At 35.7% G+C, this 13,607-nt stretch overlaps 1 protein-coding gene across 4 annotated transcripts in view; it reads right to left on the reverse strand.

Annotated features, from left to right (window-relative positions):
* LOC128031360 (disks large-associated protein 2-like) overlaps positions 1–10,888 on the reverse strand; it is a 99,789-nt gene extending 88,901 nt beyond the window's left edge. For all 4 annotated transcript variants that reach the window (XM_052619574.1, XM_052619572.1, XM_052619573.1 and 1 more), the window contains exon 1: positions 10,598–10,888. The gene's annotated coding sequence lies outside the window, so the exon portion shown is untranslated. The remainder of the gene's footprint in view (positions 1–10,597) is intronic.
* Positions 10,889–13,607: the final 2,719 nt, after the last annotated feature.

Below are 13,607 nucleotides of genomic sequence, written 5' to 3' on the forward strand. Positions count from 1 at the left end.
TATGGTCTGATTCTGTAATTCAATCAGTCAATCAAACAAAAAGAAAACTGGCCAATTAGCAGTAATGCACAAAATATCATTCAGCCCTAATGTAGCCTTAGCTCTCTGCGCACACAGACACACACACACACACACACACACACAGAAAAATGGTTCCTTATTCTAAATATTAAAGTCTTGACTGGTGGATAATATAATCAATTTCAGAAATAATACCAAATAAAATATAACACATTTATTGATAAAACAGCATTGTTTCAGCTGGTTCTTCCTGCAACGACTGACATGGCACATTTTCACAGTGGCTTTCCTACAATCTCAATTAAGACTCCAAGGAAGTTCCTCACTGCACCAAAGTCGTCAAAGCTCAAACAGCTCCTCATGGAGCTCATGCCACCCTCTCGGTGGCCACATGTTATGGGAGGCAATTCAGAGTGAATAAATTATCTTCATGCTTCAGCACTGTGCTAGATTTCATTAAAGACTGACACATCTTTGTTAAATTATAAGGAACAAACAAGACAGGAGCTTTATAAACTCACCACACAGCTGTCTTCTGCCTTTTATAAGTTACATAAATTAATACAGTTCAAATTTGGCACAAGGTATTTCAGAGCAAAAAAAAATTATCTTAATAATATATATTAACATAAATATATTTTAAATCAAGCCACTGACATTCTTTTCAACACAATACACCATTCTATATAATTTGGAGATAGAGATGCAATAAAAAAAAAATCTGGCTTAATCAATAAGATAATAATTATTTTCATTATATATCCCATAAACAATGAATGGCCAATATTGAAAGTCTATATTTTTGTCTAAATAATTACACATAAAGCTTTAATAATAACACAAATACTTAGTATAAGAAATTGTATATATGAAGAGTTTAAATGCAAAAGCCTCTAAGTGCTGTCATCAAATTTTCAGATTTTTTTTAATCAGGCTCCTATGTTTAGGTTCAGTAATTTTACTTTAATGGCAATGCATAGGTCCTTTCCTATGCTATTAAAGTGAAATAATCGAACATAAATATAAGATCCTGATAAAAATGCTAATTTTAGATGAGCACTCTAGACACTTAGAGTTTAGAGTTCATCTAAACTCTTCATATATTTAAATATAAAAATAAAAACAAATCAATACAAATTTAAACCAACAGTTGGCTAAGAGAGAATTTTGGCATCACAACTACAATTATAGCAACAACTGGTATTTATTTTGATTTTTAACAGTGTAATTAAAATAATTTGTGCTTTTTTAAGATCAACTTTTGTTAGATGATGGTAAATTACATGCGAAAATTTGAAAAGAACTGATACGATTAAATTCAGTTATAGTAACAACATATTTTACACCCCTAATTAGGCTCGTTTTAGATTCATAGTTCAGTGATTTCCAATTTGTTCAGTTCCAAAAAGTCCAGTGCCAACCAAACAACCAATACAACTGTAGACACAAGTGGAGTACTAAGACAGAGATATTAAACTTTAGTCACGAAATGTCATTATGTAAACAGCAGTGAGCAAACTGAGTGCTGTTAGAGGAATTATTTGGCAAACCCATAAGCAGGTTATTTTAGTAGGTTAGTAAGTTGATCTCAAAATATTTAAGCCTTCTTTTAACTGTCATTGTGTAACTAGTGTTCTGTCGGTTCTGAAAATGTAGCCAAGCACACAGCAAATCAGTCACTCTCATTTTTGACAGAGAAGGAGATTAGAGGGAAGGTGGGATGACACAAATGAGTGGTTTTTGAATCACAAAGGCTCCATGCTGAATTACAGATTGAACTGCAGGTGAAAAAAAAAATTAAATAAAAAGTTTCATCTTAACGGAAGAACGTCCTTAAGTTGTGACAGGTTTGTCTCCAGCCGAGCTGAAAGCGGTGAGATATTTTCCCCCATATTGGAAGGGACATGGAGCAGAAGTGTGTCAGATTATGTCAAAATCCTACTGTGCCTTTTACCAGAACTTTTCCAACAGCCTTTTCCCTAGAGTCACACAACCATCCAGTAGACACAGAACAGCCCACAGTCAGGTCACACACACACATCACCAAATCAGCATCTGAAAAGAGGCGAAAATAAGGTCATCGGAAATTGCTTTATTTATACACAAGAATCCTACCACACTGTCAAACACTAGCTGAACTTTTTTTGAAGTGTTTCTGAAAGATCAGGCTGATTTAATGGTATAATCAGCACTGTTGAAAATGACACATGCAATAAACTAAAAAGCTATTCACTCTATCAGGCTTTTCCGAGGATCTAATACAATCTATTTGGCCCTTGCAAGGTCAACAGAAAGCTGTCATCCACAGAGCCCTAGAGCCCTGATAAATGTCTCAATTTGTCAGTCTTCAGCGTAACTGTGTGGGTGTGTATGTGCTCTCTGGAAGGCTGCAAGCTGCTGCTTCTCTGCATCCCTTAGTCTCATAAACATGGCCATGTGGCTCTCACTGTGCTGCTGCCGCCCCACTCGGCTAACCACTCAGCCTCTTATTTCCCAGCATGCATCTGGCAGACGTCACAAACTATCTCAGTGAGGGGGGCTCTGAGAGAGATGCCAGAATGCGAGCCAACTTGCTTGTCCTCCTGAATTTCAGAGATACGTTTACTGTATATATTTATGTTGCTAAAGCACACAAAGTAAGTAATATTGACTAAAAGGTGTGAGATGATGATTATTTGAAATCTAAATATTTTGTAAAATTATAAATGTCCTTTTTTATCAACTTAATTAATCCTTGACGAATAAAAGTACTAATTTCTTTCAGAGAAAAAGGTACTGATTGCATTGAAATACCTTTAAAATAAAATGCAAAGTTATTGTGCAAACAAAGTATAACTTCTGCCTGACAGTATTAACATGCAGGTCTTACACACAAATTCCTTCATTCATACGCAGTTAGCGAATGAGACCCAGTGAGAGCGGATCTATCGTAGCCGTTGATGTCTTCAAAAAACAAATCAGAACAGAATCAAATGTGAGGTGCCCTGAGACAAATGACATGATAGAATAAAAACATAAATTAATCTTGAGAGTAGTACTGACAGAGAGCAAAATATCCAAAATATCCCTTCATGTGAGGGAAAGTCGATATTTAAATAAAATAAAAGATTTGTCAGTTTGACTAATTAGAAAAAAAAGGAAGACATGGTTTAGTTGGGCTCCTGCAGCTTTTATTGGCTTTCTTGTCTGCACAACAATTGTGGGACGATTTTCTTTCTTACTCTAAAGCATGTCAAATAACTCTTTTCTTGCAACCGGAGTTTACACTGACAGAAGATAAATTGTTTTTCACATAACAGCAGCCGGACTCTGAGTGTGACAAAGAACATTTCCAGGAAAAACTATGAGAGGGAGATGCCATTTATTTTAATCTTACTCTTGAGGTGTCAAACAGGGATCGTTCTTGTCTGAACATTTCATTGTACTAGAGGAAGTGTATATCACTGTGGTCTAAAATGTAGCTCATTGTCCAAAAATGCTAGGGTCAGATTACCAGTATAATGCCAAGACCATTACAGCCACATCGACTGCTTTTACAGCCCTTACATGAATATGGTATTTCACTCTAGTTACAGTATGTCTCACTAGCCTTATGTAATAACCCAGTATTTGTGTGTTAAAAAACTATTTGGAGTCCTTTGGGGGAATGGGACACTTGTGTCTACTGTAAATGGATTTTCAAACATCAATCATGTGTTGTCTGGAACATATGTTAGTACCTGCACCACTGCCAGTAAATCTATTATATCCATCAGTATGTCCAAGTACTATGAGTTACCATTAAACTCCAGATCATAATAAAGTTGGTCTTTAGTGTATTGTAATTACAACAATCTTAGTGTAGCATTCTAAGCCAACGGGCTAACGGACAGATAATTGGTATAATATCAACTCGTTAAGCTCAGATCTCATTAAACATCTAAACGTCTCCAAATCATTAAAGATGTATTTCCTATTGAAACAAAAGGTTGGGATGGAAAATTGAAGGAGAGATATTTTCATAATTTAATTTAATAATAAAAATACTAAAATAAAAATGTTGACATGCCTGTTCTTCAGGGGGCCATTCAAATTTCAATTTAATAGTAATATTGTTTAACTAGAAAAGCAAAGTTTGTCAAAATAAACCTTGAATGTTGCTTTCATGTGCCTTGTTTGAAAGTTTTGAGGGGAAAATGCAACAAAATACATAGAAAGATAGACCAAACAAAAGAACAACAGAAAGAACAATTGCTAGTTAGTTAGCTAGCTAGCTAGCAAGACAGACAAATTTACTAAGTCAAATTCACTCATCAGGATATTTGGTCTGCTTTCCTGAAAGGGAAATACGTTACATTTCAAATGTTTATACTGCTATGACAAGTATACTCTAGTACATGGATGACCTCAAAGCTCGACTAAAAATGGAATAAAAGGCTCTTTTGCGCTTGCATTATTGTGATGACTGAAAGTGAATGTTTATCTGGGGCTAAAAGCAGTAATGTATGTGCTCTATTTAAACGTACAATCACAACAGCATAAAACACTGCATTGTGAGAGAGAAAAACTCATGTAAAATAAGAGCTCTAACACAGATCCATTTGTGAGTCAAAAAAGCCCTCCAAATGCATCAGAATATTTATCACAGCATGTTAAGTTCACTGATTTTCAGACAGTCAGAGTGCTTCTGGCACTCACAAACGAAATGTATAGCAATTAAGCTCCCAAATACATAAAGATACTGAAGTCCTGCTTACGACAAGTCCAAATCTTTGATAATTCAACAAAAGAACATCCTCCAAACTGCAGTGAATGCCCTCGTCAATGCCCTATCATCCTTTACCCTCTGGGTGCTGTCTGGTGGATTCGCAGTGTGGCAGTGAGAGGCTAAAGAGAGCACAGGGGGCGAATAAGAGTTAGCATATCACAGCAGTCCTCGGTGTGGGCAGCAAAGAGTGTCTGTAAATAAAACAGTAGAGTCTAGAGTCAGACCAGTCCAGTTTCGTGTCACTTTACTCACTTTTAAACATACATGTGACCAGCTCCATCATTTTGAATCATTTTTGCCCATAAACGAATTTTCAGTTTAAGGCACTGAAGTTTGTTTTGTAATGGCAGTCCCTGTATATTATGTTTTTGTTGTCAAGATATAATCATTTAAATGGTGGCTGTCATAAAGATGTTTCAGTTGTTTGATATAGTTTATTTGACAGCATTATATTTATTCAAACATATACTGTTCAAAAGTTTGGGGTCAGTAAAATCTTTTTCATGTTTTTATAAAGAAGTCTCTTTTGTTCAGCAAGGCAGCATTTAGTTAATCAAAAAATAAAGTAAAAATTGTAATATTTTGACATACTGTATTACAATTGAAAACTGTTTTCTATTTGAATATGTTTTACAATGTAATTTATTTTCTGTGATGGCAAATCTGAATTTATAGTAGCTCCAGGCTTCAGTGTCACATGATCCTTCAGAAATCATTCTAATATGTTGATTTAGTGCTGATTTCAATATTATCAATATTGAAAACATTTACGTTGCTTATTATTTTTGAGGAAACCATGATAAATCTTTTTTCAGGATTGTTTAATGAATAGAGAGTTCATAAGAACTGCATTTATTTTGAAATTATGTAACAATGTAAAAGTCTTCACTGTCACTTTAAATCAACATAATGCATCTTTTCTGTTTCAAAAAATAAATAAAAAAATTTAACTGACCCCAAACCTCTGAACTTTTTAAATTCATAATATTTTTACTTATCAGACCATATATGTAACGATATAATTTAGAATTTTAGCAATATGCTCTCGGAAGTTTAAAACCTAAAAGCTTTTTTTTTTTTAAAGAAAAAAAAAAAGAAAATTGACCAAAACTCAATTTTTTCCAAAACAGGCCCATTGCAACTTTTTATTTATATAGTAATAGTTAATATGTGATGTGCACTGTCAGAATAACATATATATATGTTTTATATATATTATTCTGACAGTGCACATCACATATTAACTATTACTACATCTTGCTTTACATAACCTGCTTTCATTGTGATATTACATAATCAGAAACAACCTGCACATTCAAACAGTGAGCATTACCATTTATCTGCTATTTAATCTTTTCTTTCAAGCTGAAAAGAAATATGAGGTCACGTCATGGTGTTGTCAAGCTAATGCTAATGCTAATGCTAGAGGGAGAATGAGAGATTTTCCTGCTTCATTAGTCACCCCGTAAGACCAAGAGATTATACACAGAAAAACAAGCTCCTGTCTCCGCGCACACCCACCCACACACAGCTCTCTCCCTCTCTGCTCCAATGTGCACAAGGATGTGTGACTTTCCCACCCACTCTTTCGCTCTGTCTCTCTGACACCTCCTCTCCTCTCTGTATGGAAGATGTAGAGTTTGTCTTTTGCTCCCTCTCTTGGCTTACAGTACCTCTCAGATGCACATACAGCACATGCTGATACACACACACATGCATCTAGAGAAACCCACTCTTCTGCCCTGCTCATGCACACACCCACACACACCAGTGTGTGGTAAGTCCTAAGAAGTAGCATCACCGCTCGGCACGTATGCAGAACCATGCGAGAATCACAGACTCCGCTGCCTGGCTACGTCTCCATGGCAACAAGAGCAGCACAGCCCCGTTGTAGCACTGTCAAATAACAGGAATGTAATCCTCGCTAGAAAGAGAGAGAGAAAGTAAGATAAAAAAAAAAATAAGATGTATTTTTCCATATCTATGAGAGGAGCAGAACTGGTTAACCAGCCACTCTCATTTCTGAAGGATTGTGAGACAGGCCTGTCCTAACCGGTCCCCTTTTCCTCTGTAACATGCATACTCCTTCATGCCCTCTCTTTCTTTCTTTTTCTGACTCTATTCACTCTTTAACTCACTTTCTCGCAGCACAGTTACAGTAGAGTGACGTCCTTGAGGAGGCAGATTCCATCAACTCTTAAACAGAGGCTCAAAAAGAGCTTTTTCAGACAACATTCTGCTCCCACAGCTCTCGAGTGCGTCAGAACTTCGACTCATCATCTGCTTTTGGTCAAAGTCTCTTCCTCCTCTCAGCATTTCTGCAGAAGAAGTCTGCGGGAGCCTGAGCGAGTTTGGGCGTATTTTTCTTTTAAACCATCAAAGCGTCCTGCTGTGCTTCTGTTGTCTCAGAGCCTTGATTTTAAAGACATAGTTCAGCCAAAAATGAAAATTCTGTCATCATTTACTCAACATTTACTCATTATGTCACTTAAAAACCTGTCTGACTTAAACATTTCTGTGGAGAATAAAAGGAAAAATGCTAAAAGAGTGTATTTTCCACTATATGTTGCAAGAGAGAAAGGCGACAAAAAAAAGATACTATATTCCAATTTAATTTAATTTTTTAATATAATTATTCTAGGCATTCACCGATATAAAAATTCTGGTCAAAACCAATAAGCCAATAATTATTTTAACGTTATGACTGATAACTGAAATTAGCTTTATTGTGGCTAATGTACAGTATGAATAATGGATTTTCATTTTGAGTTTTGCAAATATTACATTTGACAGTGTTATTAAATAATTAATGTTTTTAAAGATTGACTGTAACTAAGCATCCAATGATGGCAAAAGTAAACTAAAGGTAAGAATAAGAAAAATGAGGATAAAAAAAAATATAAATCCAATATTGGCTGATAGCGATACAATTTAAAGAAAAAAATCTAATATTGACATTTAAGATTTCAAAATTTTTACTTTGGTGTTCCACAGAAGAAAGTAAGTCACACAAGTTTTTCAGACATGAGGATGAGTAAACAAATGAATAAAATATTTTTTTTATTTTGGGGTGTAAACGATCCTTTTAACATTGTTATGTCATGTTGTGGTCGAAATTTAAATATCATTTGGGTTTAAACATGTTTGATAGAGTAAACACAAACAAAACAACATTAAAATTTCAATAAAATGGGGTTAATCCAATGAGCTCATGATACAACAGTCACTTTTTAATTAGTCCTCATAAAGTCCAATACCTCCATGCATTGTTGTGATTGGATGGCATGTGCACACATAAGTGAAACACATTTATCCATTGATAGTTTTCATGTGATGTCACACCCTTACTGGAACTCCCTCATGGAAGGCAAAACAAGGATTTCTCAATTGACCGATAGTTATTTTTAAAAGGATTGAATTTAGCAGTAATGTAGTAAGATGTAATGATATTTAATTGCCAAATTCGGTATACACCTTATTGATAATGCATACATTGTACAGGCAGACAGATGAACGCAGAATATATAAGAATATAATATAATATATAAAAGCAATGTGCAAAGTTTAAGAAGAAGCTTAACCATTTAGTGCATTGCACTCATATTCCGGGCTCATTTGCATTCCTGCATAAAGCATGCATCATCATTAAGGTGTGTACTGATTTCAGCTTTTAATACCAATGTTTTAAAGGCACTTTAAGTGTTTTCACTTTAAGCGTTTTAGAATGTAACGCTGTTTTTAGTGATTTAAATATTGTAAAAGCTGCTTTACATGGATTGCTAATGACCAAAACTTGCATTTTGTTCACATATCTTTGTTTTATTCTTTTGAGAGATGATCCAAATACTTTGGATTGGAACAGATAGAAAATTTACAGTCTTGTGCTGCAGTTCTATTGATGTTTTGCCTGCCAGGTCTTCGAATCGGTCACATGACTAAAAACTATCAATTAATAGTGATGTGCTCGAGGACACTGGATATAAACACTACGTGAATGCATGTGTGAAAAAATGTCCAGTAAATCCGTTGTTATTTTTTAAAACATACTGTACAGCTCCCTAAATTTTGTTCATGTAGAAAAAAAGAAGAAAAAAAACAGTGCCAAAGACAAATAAAATAATTCAGTTTTCCAAAAAATTCTAGTGATGAAGACACTGACTTGTCTTTGCCACTTGTTTAAATTTGTGACAACTCTCACTGAGACAAGTCTGAGTTCCCTAGTCCTCATATCTATGTTTGAGTGACAGGACTACAGTGACCATATACTGTATATAACCTGTAACTTGTATCGTTTATATTAAAGTGTGAATGAAACTACGAGACTGCAATGTCAGCTCATTAGTAGAGACTTTAAGACCTGAAGTGAGTCAGAAAAGGTAAAGAGCTGTGAGAAAATATGATGCGTGTCAGATCCACGTCATGTTCAGCAGTGGCAGGCAAAAAAACCTAATAACCCAGCTGCTGTGATGTCTGTTATTCAAAAGAACAAAAGTGGAAATCAATAACTTTTGTAGCTCTAACAATTTCATCTATACTTAATTTAGAATTTAGTGTTCAATAACTTTATACATTTCTGTATATTTAATTTTCTACTTGCTGAAGGACACAGGTAGCTAAATATGAAATTTATTATAATGGGTTTATGTGAATATTGTTTTAAGTTAACTTAAATTAGTTAAAGTTATTTTTCAAAGTCTAAAAAATGTTATAATTGATAACTCTCATTTATACTATAATGTTCAATGGCTACAGTCAATGGTTAAATATTTGGGGGGAAAACTATTTCCTAGAGACATCAGTATTATTGATATCAGTGATACTCAACTTCAGTCTTAAAAAAAGATGTCATTAAACATAATTAAAATATATACTGTCTTTATGCTGTTTCTACATTAATTTAAAGATTGAATGAAATTATTGCAATACAAAAGTATTTTTAAATGTACTTATTTTATATATGTATGTATGTGTTTGGAGGGGTGGCAGTGTGTGTGGATGTGTGGGTAAGTGCGTGAGTGTGCGTGACACCTAAAGAGAGAGGAGAGGAGGGGGAATGCACTGCAGGAGCAAGTATGTAGACCTGCAGTGCTTCCTCTTTCATTCTCTCTCTGTCTCTCTGCTGATATATATGGTAGGGCAGTGACAGAAAGTGCAGTAAATCCACTGAAGGCAATAGCCAGAAGCACACACACACACAAACAGACTCACATATACAATAAATGCACATTTTGAGTGGGGTTCATCTCTGGTTGTTAACATAGATCCACTTGATAAGTATCAGTAATTGGAGAAACAGACTGTCTTATGAAATATCTCTCATATTTCATAAACACGCATACACACAAACAAAAAAATTAGCTTCCCAGTGTTCATTCACCCCCCCCCCCCCCCACACACACACATGGATGAAGTCTGATAACCAAGTATATATAAATAAACTCCTCACCCACGGCTCAGAGTATATTTCACGACCCTGTGGAGGATGTCCTTCTTTCACAAGCAAAAGCTTCTTATATAAAGTCACCAAACCCACTCCCCAAAATATAAGTGTAAAAGCAGTACAATTTCACATTCGAAAAAGTTAAATTATACTATTTTCAGATCAAATGGGGTATGGGGAACAGAAACAGCAGCACTTCCTTTTGAAATAAAAGCCATTCACATCACAAGTCCTGTTTCTGAACATCTACTGTCCCAAACAAGCTGCCCACCAACCCTACAAGTCCTGAACCTGTTCATAACGAGGAAGTTTTCTGAGCGAGTGTGAGCGTTTCGGAGTTCCTGCTGTCTGAACGTGAGATTAGGTTTAGGGACCCCACGTCTGCCTACCTGTCAGGTGATGAACGAGTCCGTTTGGCTGTGTCTAACTCGATCACAAACAGGCACACGGTCATGGGTGTGGAGAGCTCTCACTCTTTTCTGTTTGACTCACTGCAGCACGCTTTGCTCTTCTGTCACACACATAGTCTCGTCCTTTGCCCCTCAATCCGTCCGCTTTCATTCAGGCAATCCAAGCATGATTTAAAAAAACGTGAGAAAAGAAAAACTAAAAAAAGGCACGGAGGATGCAATGCCCTCCACAGAGAAGTAGCAGTTGGCTGAGCGAAGGGCTCTCTACTGCAGCACAGCGCAGGAGACACACACACACACACACACACACACACACACGCTCTGACTGATCTACTGAAACACAGCCACACTGAAAACCTGGAGAAGGAGTACAGAAATGCTGAACAGGATCTATGCTTCTCGTTGAATGTGATTTGCTTTCTCCCCTCCTATCTTTCTCTTTCTGTTAGACAGCAGTATAATTTATGCCCACTGAAGAGGAAAAACCTGTCTCACTCTTTTTTTTTTTTTTTTTGACACTCAAATGTGACCGTCTCTTCTGAGAGGAAACCACAAGAGACATTGCTTCCATCCTGGTCCAAACATGGGCAACTTCCTAAACTTGGGAGTCATGATAACATTCAGAAAGGGGGCGTTTTGAGAAAGAAAGAGAGATAGAGAAAGAGAGAGAGTTGCAGCCTGTAGCTGTGCCATTGAACATGAAAGTCAAAAACAGCTGAACGGAGACAGACATTTAGACCGGATTTGGTGTCCGTCAGTTTACCGTATGTGTGGCCAGTCGCATGAAGATGACAAACACTGAAAAGCTGCATTTCTAAACGTCTTTTAAACAAGTAAATGTAATGTTTTTAAAAAGGAAATGCCATTGCCTGAAATAAAGAAGAAATAATTAGCATTAAATTGCTAACATTCAATTGCTATTCAGTTACTAACAAAAAAAAAATTTTCTAATCTGTACAAATTATTTGTATAATTATTACAATTATTTGAAAATCTACAAGTGAATTTAGGTATCAAAAGATTATAAAGTACAGATTGAAATATAGATGAAATTTGTTATTATAGATTACTGATTATTATATTATTATTTAAAGATTAACTGACAAAGGTGAAGGTAATCTAGATGTAAAATGGAGGAAATAAGGATGAACAATTATCCAGTATGTATTAAAAATAAAAAATAAAAAATCTTTTTCAGCTGATAATGGTATTACAATGGTAAAAAGTAAAAGTTTGTGAGTTCATGTAGAGTGAAAACGGGACATATCCCATACAAATATATTCTGAACTTTTTACTTAAAGTGTTATGATGACAATATCATTTTAATGCCAACCAATGTATATTAAGTAAAAGAAAAGTCAAAATAGAAGCATTATCACTAGCAGTCTCAGACTTTTTGACCCTACTGTACATGGACCACACATTGCTTTCAACATTGTGTAAGCCCCATTAATTCAAAACACACGTGCACACACACATACACACACACTCAAGAGTTCCTTTCATGATTAAAAGTGAGTGATAATGAAAATGACTGACGACCTGCCAATCTAAACATGCACTCAGGCCAAGAGAAGCAGTGTGTGTTCTTAACATGCAAATGTAGCAGCACAGGCCATATTTTCAATCTGAATATGCACTCAGAATTATTTTAAGTGTGTTGAGTTTTGTTCAGAGATCAAAAGTATGACCTGTATCAGATCAGCTACTTGTCATCAGTGACTGAACATCTAAATACATTGATGATAACACTGTCAGCATTGTTCACTATCAATAAGCTGATGTATTTATTTTTATTTAGAGTATGAACACTCACTAATAGTATGGGTTGGTTGGACTTGATCCAATTCGACAGTATTCTACTGTATCATGATGACGTGGATCATGTGACACCTCTACAGTCTTCTCTCCCATCATTGTTCATTTTCATAAAGTTAAACTCTACTTAGCTCAATAGTTTAAAGGGATACTCCATCCCAAAATGAAAATGTTGTCATCATTCACTTACCCCCATGTCGTTCCAAACCCGTAAAAGATTTGTTCGTCTTCAGAACACAATTTAAGATATTTTGGATAAAAACCAGTAGGCTTGAGACTGTCCCATAGGATGCCAAAAAAATATCAGTGTCCGGGTCCATGAAAATATGAAAAGCATTGTTAGAGTTGTCCATCTGCCATCAGTGATTCAACTGTAACGTTATGAAGTGACGAGAATACTTTTTGAACATGAAGAAAACAAAAATAATGACTTTATTCAACAATTCCTTTCCTCTGTGTCTCTCCAAATCAGCGTAGCATCATTTTGGCAAATCTGAGCTGTACGCAGATGGCGTATGCTCTTCTGTATCAGACTCACCACAAGGATATGTTTTTTTTTACGTGTATTTATGCTTTGGAAAGCAAACAGTGCATCTGCACAGCGCAGAGTGCGTACGCCTTCTGCATACATGGGGGCAAGTGATTAATGACAAAATGTTCATTTTGGGGTTGGATTAACCCTTTAAGTAAAACAGTAGTGCTGGTCAATAGACCCATGTTAGTAGAGGAGTGGTGATACAGGATCATTGGTAGAGATGCGTCATTAGAGAAGCATTATTTGAGGAGTGACGATATTGTACTACTAACCTACTTTTCCTAGGATTTGCAACCGTAATTGAATTTAATTAATTTAAATAATCGTTCATTAATCAAAGGGAATTTGTGCATGCGACTGTGGCCCCGTCCACACAGAGACGGAGCTTACCCCAATCCGATCTTTTTTTTCCTTGTCTCAAGAAATATCCGCGTCCACACGAAACCGCATAATGATGTAGTATACATGCCAGACCAGTATGTGGCGCTGTAATTCTGCCACAGAGATACACTAAAAACAGAGAAGAAGACTTGGACTATGCTCATAAACCTTGCGTGTGGTACACAAACGAACATGGAACAATACATTTATTAATCAGTGTTAATGTTAGTTATTAAAAAGACAATCGTTCAGTG

This window comes from Carassius gibelio, chromosome A17 (assembly GCF_023724105.1).
Source record: "Carassius gibelio isolate Cgi1373 ecotype wild population from Czech Republic chromosome A17, carGib1.2-hapl.c, whole genome shotgun sequence".
NCBI classification, from domain to species: Eukaryota; Metazoa; Chordata; class Actinopteri; order Cypriniformes; family Cyprinidae; genus Carassius; species Carassius gibelio.